We start from the raw sequence: 7,500 nt of genomic DNA on the forward strand, positions 1-7,500 counted from the left end.
TTTGCATGACGCAGACCTTCAGCATGCACAGGTTTATTTAATTTGCATTCCATGCAGATGAACCGTGATCTAAATATTCTTATGTTCACACGACTTTCAAAGAACCGCTGTAATTATCTTACTAAGATTATTTGAACACCATAGTGTCCGATTTCTCTCTTGTATGAGAAAGCATCGTTCTAAAAACTTGCAAAAGATAAATGCTGTCAAGTTGATTCCTTTTTGAAAATAATTCTTATACATAAGCTGAAATATTGGCCGTATGTAACCTACGTCCTTGTGAAAATGTTAGATTTCATTTGCTGAAATACTGGGATTGAGTTGATAAGACAGCAAATTCTGGGGGATATCATTTCTAGGGATCAGTTTGCATGTTTTTAAATCTGTCCACGATAAACTTGTAGTTTCTTTCTTATATAGAAGCTGGTTGCTTAGGCTTTTAGAAAGTATTACAAGTTTACTCAGTTGAATTTAATTTCTATAAATGGACTTAAGTTACTGATGCTGATCTGTTAATTTTGCAGATTTTTATGATGTACAGGGAATTGACACGTCGAACCAAAACGAAAATTTGTACAACAGGAATTTTCAAAATCCGGCATACCTAAAAATCTCATACGTAAATTACTGCAAGAATCGAGTGGGTATGTCAGCATCGAAGACGGGCCACTAGGTGGATAACGCGTTTCCATTTCCGATTTACTTTGAAATAATGCGAGGATATAGATATTATCATGATTGTATTATTGTCGTTGGTATCGCCATCATCACTTACCTTTGGTCAACTTCAGATTTGCTCCAAGCTCCTCCATAATCGGGTCGAATTTGTGCGGACCACAGAGCCGTGGAGTGTTCCTATCGGGAAATCTGGAGAGCTTAGGAGCTGCAACAGCAAGCGTTCGCCAGCTCCTGTGGGTTGGTTCCTCGTTCGTTGCATCCTGAAAGGGCTCATCTGTGCAAATCTGTGTTGGGGTGGAGGGGGGAGTAGGAGGGAGGGAGGAGGAGGAGGAAAAGCTCACCGGTGGACAACGAAGCCTCCCAACTGAGGCATGTGCATCATCATCATCCCTCCCTCCCTTCCGTCATCTCTTATCATTTTTCCTCACTTCTTTCCTCCATCGCGTTCTTCTCTCTCTCTCTCTCTCTCTCTCTCTCTCTCTCTCTCTCTCTCTCTCTCTCTCTCTCTCTTTTTATTCTACCTCCTCACCTTTTGCTTTTTATTCTTACTCTTCTCTGCTCAATAATATGGTGCCTTTGTGTGCGTGTGTTCGTATGTGTACGTAAGCATGTTGGCCACCTCGTGTGCTACTGCATTGAGGGCGTTAAGGCCGTTAGTCTCACGGAGGGGCGTGCGAAAGAAGCCCGTCTTTGCATTATAGTCGGCCGAATCTGTCTTTAGGGTCCCAATCATGTTATTTATGGGGTTTCGGGAGGCTGCTGAGATGGAGCTCCCATACACGTCGCGCTGTCATGGAACCTCTGTGATTCGGAGGAGGTCCGTCTCTGACGGCAGTAATGATTAGTCTGGCTTTTGTATCAGCATGATCGCCACCTTTAGTCAAGCCACAGTTTCACGCTTCTGCCTCCTTAGGCTCTTCACGTTCGGTCACGGCAATTTTTCCTTGCAACTTTTACCTCTTTTTTTTTTCCCCCTCGCGAAACTAATATCGCGTGCTGGTTTTTGTATGTCAGGTTTGTTTGCATCTTATTTATTTGTTTTTATGGTTTCCCTCGGACATTCTCAGCTGTGTGTGTTGTCTGTTCTTCGTCTTTGCTTGCTGTATACAGTTATGGCCGATTATGTATATAATATATAGGTATATATATAGGTATTTTTCACCGTATATGTATATATTATATATTATATATATATATATATATATATATATATATATATATATATATATATATATTTACACATAGAGGTATTTTTCACCAGACACCTTTATCCATTTTTAAAGGGGTGGCCCAAAAAAGCTAAGGGTGAGGCCTTCTGTTTTTTTTTTAACGAACCTATTTAGGGATGACAGTGCCAGCCCCACACCCTTTTCCTGACACGTTATATTACACGTGGGTGTAATTGTGAACAAGCAGTTTTGGAGCTAACTCGGTTCCAGGAATTGTGAGCCAGAGTAATTTCCCACTCAGCCATGAATCTACTGACATGACATCACGTGCCAGTGGAATCGGTGAGACCTGTGTTTGTATGTGTGCTATGGCGGGTGGATCGGATGTGGGGGGCGGGGGAGGCAGTCTTAGTGATAGAGCACTGGGCTCTTATTCCCGAGATACCGGGTTCGACCCTAGCATACTGCCCTCAGGTCAGTTCTTTTATGGAAGTCTACTGGCACTAGTGCATGGCTAGAAACCTCATCCCTAGGGCATGGATGAGAACCGGAAGGCTCTCCCACTCTGGCACCACCTCCTCTACAGTGTAAAAAGGGCATATGATTATATATATATACATATGTATATATATGTATGTATGTATGTATGTATGTATATATATATATATATATATATATATATATATATATATATATATATATATATATATATATAAATTTCTGACTCACGTCGGGATCGAACCCAGGTCTCTCAGGTGGAAAGCAAGGGCGTTACCCACTGGGCCTTGCTTTCCACCTGAGAGACCTGGGTTCGATCCCGACGTGAGTCAGAAATTTATTTCTGTTCCACACGTGATTGTGTGTTGATGATTTCTATATATATATATATATATATATATATATATATATATATATATATATATATATATATATATATATATATATATATATATATATATATATATATGGCGTAAGGCACACGGAGCCACACCCTTTTTAGGGAAAAAGTGTAAGTTAAAAATATATGATGAGCACATACATGCATGCATACATATATATATGTGTGTGTATATATATATATATGTATATAATATATATATATATATATATATATATATATATATATATATATATATATATATATATATATATATGCATACATATATATATTTGTGGGTATACATGAATTTTTTTATAAATGAATAACATGGGATAACGAATACTGGAACTTATACAAATATTTACCACCATGAAATATAAACTTTCTGTTTTCTTGTCTTGTTACAGAAAGCAGGAAGAATTCCACACCACCTACACAATACGCTTATACACACCGATTTTTCTGTGGATTGCATGAACATATAAATTTTCATTTCACTTCAGCTTTTGACTCGAATTTTTTTTTATTCAGATCTCACATTTTCCTTGAGTGATATTTCTGCCTGACGTGTTAATATGAATGTCCATGTTATAGCATTCGTTGATAATATTGAAATTTTATACTTCAAAGGCAACTATATTGTTAGACGTGCAAAAGGAATACTCTTTCTTGGAAATGTTCTGTTCAAACCTTAATTAGTTTAAAATCGATGCTTTAATTTTGTAAAAAGTCATGTATATATATACACACATACATATATAATATATATGTGTATATATATATATGTATATATATATATATATATATATATATATATATATATATATATATATATATATATAGTTAGTCTGAATCAATTAGCAGTCTGCTGTTAAGTTGCTAGTTCGCATTTAAAATGGCTGTGTTAATACTCCTTTAAATACATTAACCATAGACCCTCTCCGATGCGTCGGTGAGGATTGACGATGCTAGTTTAAAAAATAACAATAATAAATAAATCACTCAAGCAGAGTCACCCTCGACACCAAACCTCGAACTGTGCTTCTTCAAGTAGCAGAGCCAAGACCAGATCTGACTGTCAGTCCTGGAACCTTCATGAATAAGGACTGGCTGAGGAATGTAATTATAAGCTTGAACTTTTGTATCCAGTGAAGAATGAATAAATTCTGAGCTGTTTCGTTATACCTTGACTAGTTCTTTTATTTTCTAATAGCAGGATTTTTGTGCTTTATTTGCTTTTTTTTTTTTTTATAAAATATTGCTTGGTTTCAGCGGTGAAAGAGCAAGCATTCGGATACTTGCAGATTTCCTGCTTTGTATCTGATGGTGTGATTAATTGTATTCTTTCATGATATTTGGGTCAATTCTTTTTTTTTTTTTTACAGTAATCCTTAATATATTATTACTTTCATGGTACCTTACGGAGTTAGAGTTTTGTGAAGGAAAATTCGTCGAGAGAACAAATTTAAGTACATCAGTCACTCTGTTAATGAACTGCCCGGTAGGCATTACTTAAGGTTCTTGGCAACGTCCCTTCCTTAGGCCCCTAGCTGCAACCCCTTTCTTTCCTTTTACTGTACCTCCTTTCGTATTCTCTTTCTTCCATCTTACTTTCCACGCTCTCCTAACAATTGATTCATAGTGCAACTGCCAGGTTTTCCTCTTGTTACACCTTTCAAACCTTTCACTGTCAATTTCCATTTCAGCACTGAACGACCTCATAGGTCCCAGTGCTTGGCCTTTGGCCTAAATTCTATATTCAGTTCATTTAATGAACTGAGAATCTGTCCATGCCGGATCAGTACTAATTATTTGAGATATCAAAGATATGTCTTCGCAGAGAGAGAGAGAGAGAGAGAGAGAGAGAGAGAGAGAGAGAGAGAGAGAGAGAGAGAGAGAGAAAGTATGGAAGGTATTTATATATACAATATTTTAATGTAAATACTGCGCATAGATATTATGTAAACCAAATTTGGCCACCCCGATAAAATGGGGAATATAAAAAGTTTATGAACAAGAGATTAAACATACGTTTGGCAATTTCTTTAATTAACAATATCCTTGTTATAAGTTAACAAGAAAAAAAATGGTGTTCCCCCACAACCCATGTAGAAAGTGATACAAAGGAGCAGATAGTTCTTCCTATATCGTAACTTCTTTGTATATATATATATATATATATATATATATATATATATATATATATATATATATATATATATATATATATATATATATATATATATATATATATATATTTTCATATGTATACATGGATTTTTTGATAAATGAATAACACGGGATAACGATTACTGGAACTTAAACTAATGTTTACCACCTTGAAATCTAAAATTCCTGTAGGCAACATGAAGAATATGGACATCACTTTTTAGCTGATCTGTATGATCAAGGGAAAATTAAGTTAAAGTGAATGTAGCGCCAATGGAGAGGACGTATTTTTATCGAGTGCGTAAATTTCGTAGGATGTTAAGTTGCTGAAATAGGTAGGAACGTCAGTCACAACGCAAGGACGAAGAAGAAAGAACCTGGCCCATCAGAAACAGATTTAGGCATCAGACTGCAGGGTTTGAAAGTCATATCCAAACCTAATTACGAAACTTCATGAAGGACTTGAATCCATATATATATTCTTATAATAAAAACAAAATTAAATTGAAATTTCCATGACCACAGAACGGTGAGATTGAGATTAAAATGTCTTAATGAAGTATAAACAGTGAGGCTATTTGCTGAGATGTTTTTGAGCCTGTGTAAAGGATGATATGGCTTTAAGATTTTGATAAATATGGGTTGAGCCAAAACTTGTATGTTTCGTATTGGTTCGCCACAAGATATCAGGAATATGTTTAACATGGTCAAAAAGGGCTCCCGTTTATGTTTGTAACGGGTTCATGAACAGAAGTTATCTCTCATTATCCATCTGCTCCCCTTCATTCCATCCGTTTCTTTTGCTTGGATTAGCCATTTGTACTGGTATTGAAGAGCAATTTGTGTGTGTGTGTTCCTAAATTTTCAAATGTGCATATTTGAAGTCGGTGAATGTTTGCTTTTCAACTTTTGTTCCAGGAAGCGTATATCTGCTTTTTTTTTTATCGAATTTTATGACTATTGAATGAACAAATGAATAATTAAGTAATCGTACAATTAATGCAAAATTTTGTATTCAGGTGAATAATTTCGTTGCGAGCTTGAATTCACATCCTTCTAAAGGTTTTGATGCATTACAACACGGTCTCTGTATTTCTATACTTGCCTGCAGACCAGAGTCAGGTCACTTTGCATTGCATCGGTCTGTTGTAAATTGCAGCACGTCCGATGGTCTTGGAAGAGCTGATGATGACCCTTACTACAAATAGCTTAAAATGGCTCATCTCGTCCTACACAAATCCTCCACATGAACGCCTGCCAGCCATTAATGGTCCTTAACAAGCTTCCAGAAAATGACTGCGTATAGGAATCCATCCGGGATTAATTTACGCTCAGCCGACTAACATGCAACTGTTTGCTCTGCTGTCAAATTCCTTTCGAACGTAATAATTGCAGTGATTAGTTGTGTATGGAAATCTTTTAAGACAGAACGCAGAACTCATGGAAAAGTCTTTATAAAGCGGACTTGACGTAGCCTAGAAGAAGGATGCATCAGCTTCATGAAAGGCAAGTTAAAGTCCAGTGATTTGCCCCTGAGAAATGTCGAGCAGATGCCATGTCTAGGAAGCTCAGTCTTGTGATTATCCACAGCTAATATGTAGTGGATGAAGTTAGAGGTATGCTGTTGCAATCGTATGGGGGTAATCATTTCAGATCCACCTTTAGCTGCGTAAGCAATCAGAGTTCTCGGGAAGAAGTAGATAATCTTCCGGGAAACGGCTTTTGGCCTCAAATTGCTAATCCTAGTAGCATTCAGATTCTTCCATCCCATAATTTTCGGAGTAATACACGAATACTTCAGTTAGCCCTGAGCAAATCACTACGTTTAGACTATTTAATTTCCCTAATGGGAAGCAGCTCAAAGATACAGCGGACTCAGTAAATTTCTACCATGCTTCAGATACAAAAGTGCACACAATTATACCTGCATTGCCGCTGTTATCGCCCCTCATTCCTTATCTTCCCCTGTCTGGCAACCTGTTCGGTACGAGAGCTAACCGCTCCCTTGAAACTTGCCTCTCTATTCTGGAAGATTTGTTGGCTAACACAATATTTGATCCAGTGTATTCTTATGTGTTGAAATGAGGAAAGCATATTGCAAGGTAAACTGTCTAAAAAATTTGGCGAAGCCTCATGCTACAGAAAACCTTTTGTTTGAGTGCTGTATTGTTTTCTGTAAAAACATGTAGTGTCAAAATCGGTATCATTGTACCTCCGTATTAGCAACTTGAAGAGACTTGAGAAAGTTGGTTTTTCAAATCATACGTTTTCATCACATTCATCAATACAGTAGTCTGCGTTTCTCCATTGGCTGGGTTGTCATTCACTGAAGTAATCATCAGCAACATTGACTGTGCCAGTAACTATACAAACGTTGATCTTATTATTGCTGGAACGTTGTTATGGTTTGAATCTTGATGTTCTATCAGGAACGGTACGAAACGTTCAGCTGTCGTTCGTAGACATTGCTCTTCATTAATAGTCTTTACTGAAAAGTTAAGTATACCTTAGTTTTACCAGACCACTGCACTGATTAACAGCTCTCCTAGGGCTGGCCCGAAGGATTAGGCTTATTTTACGTGGCTGAAATCCACATTAAAAAAC

The 7,500-nt window shown here is 36.9% G+C and overlaps 1 protein-coding gene and 1 long non-coding RNA gene across 2 annotated transcripts in view; one reads left to right on the forward strand and one right to left on the reverse strand.

The window, feature by feature from the left end:
- The window catches only part of LOC136854027 (uncharacterized), a 100,515-nt gene extending 99,353 nt beyond the window's left edge, over nt 1-1,162 (reverse strand). The window contains exon 1 of the long non-coding RNA XR_010857601.1: nt 776-1,162. This is a non-coding gene — a long non-coding RNA (uncharacterized lncRNA). The remainder of the gene's footprint in view (nt 1-775) is intronic.
- LOC136854025 (uncharacterized) overlaps nt 1-7,500 on the forward strand; it is a 536,874-nt gene that overhangs the window by 474,280 nt on the left and 55,094 nt on the right. The gene's annotated exons all lie outside the window — the stretch shown is intronic.

This window comes from Macrobrachium rosenbergii, chromosome 28, assembly GCF_040412425.1.
Source record: "Macrobrachium rosenbergii isolate ZJJX-2024 chromosome 28, ASM4041242v1, whole genome shotgun sequence".
Taxonomy (NCBI): Eukaryota; Metazoa; Arthropoda; class Malacostraca; order Decapoda; family Palaemonidae; genus Macrobrachium; species Macrobrachium rosenbergii.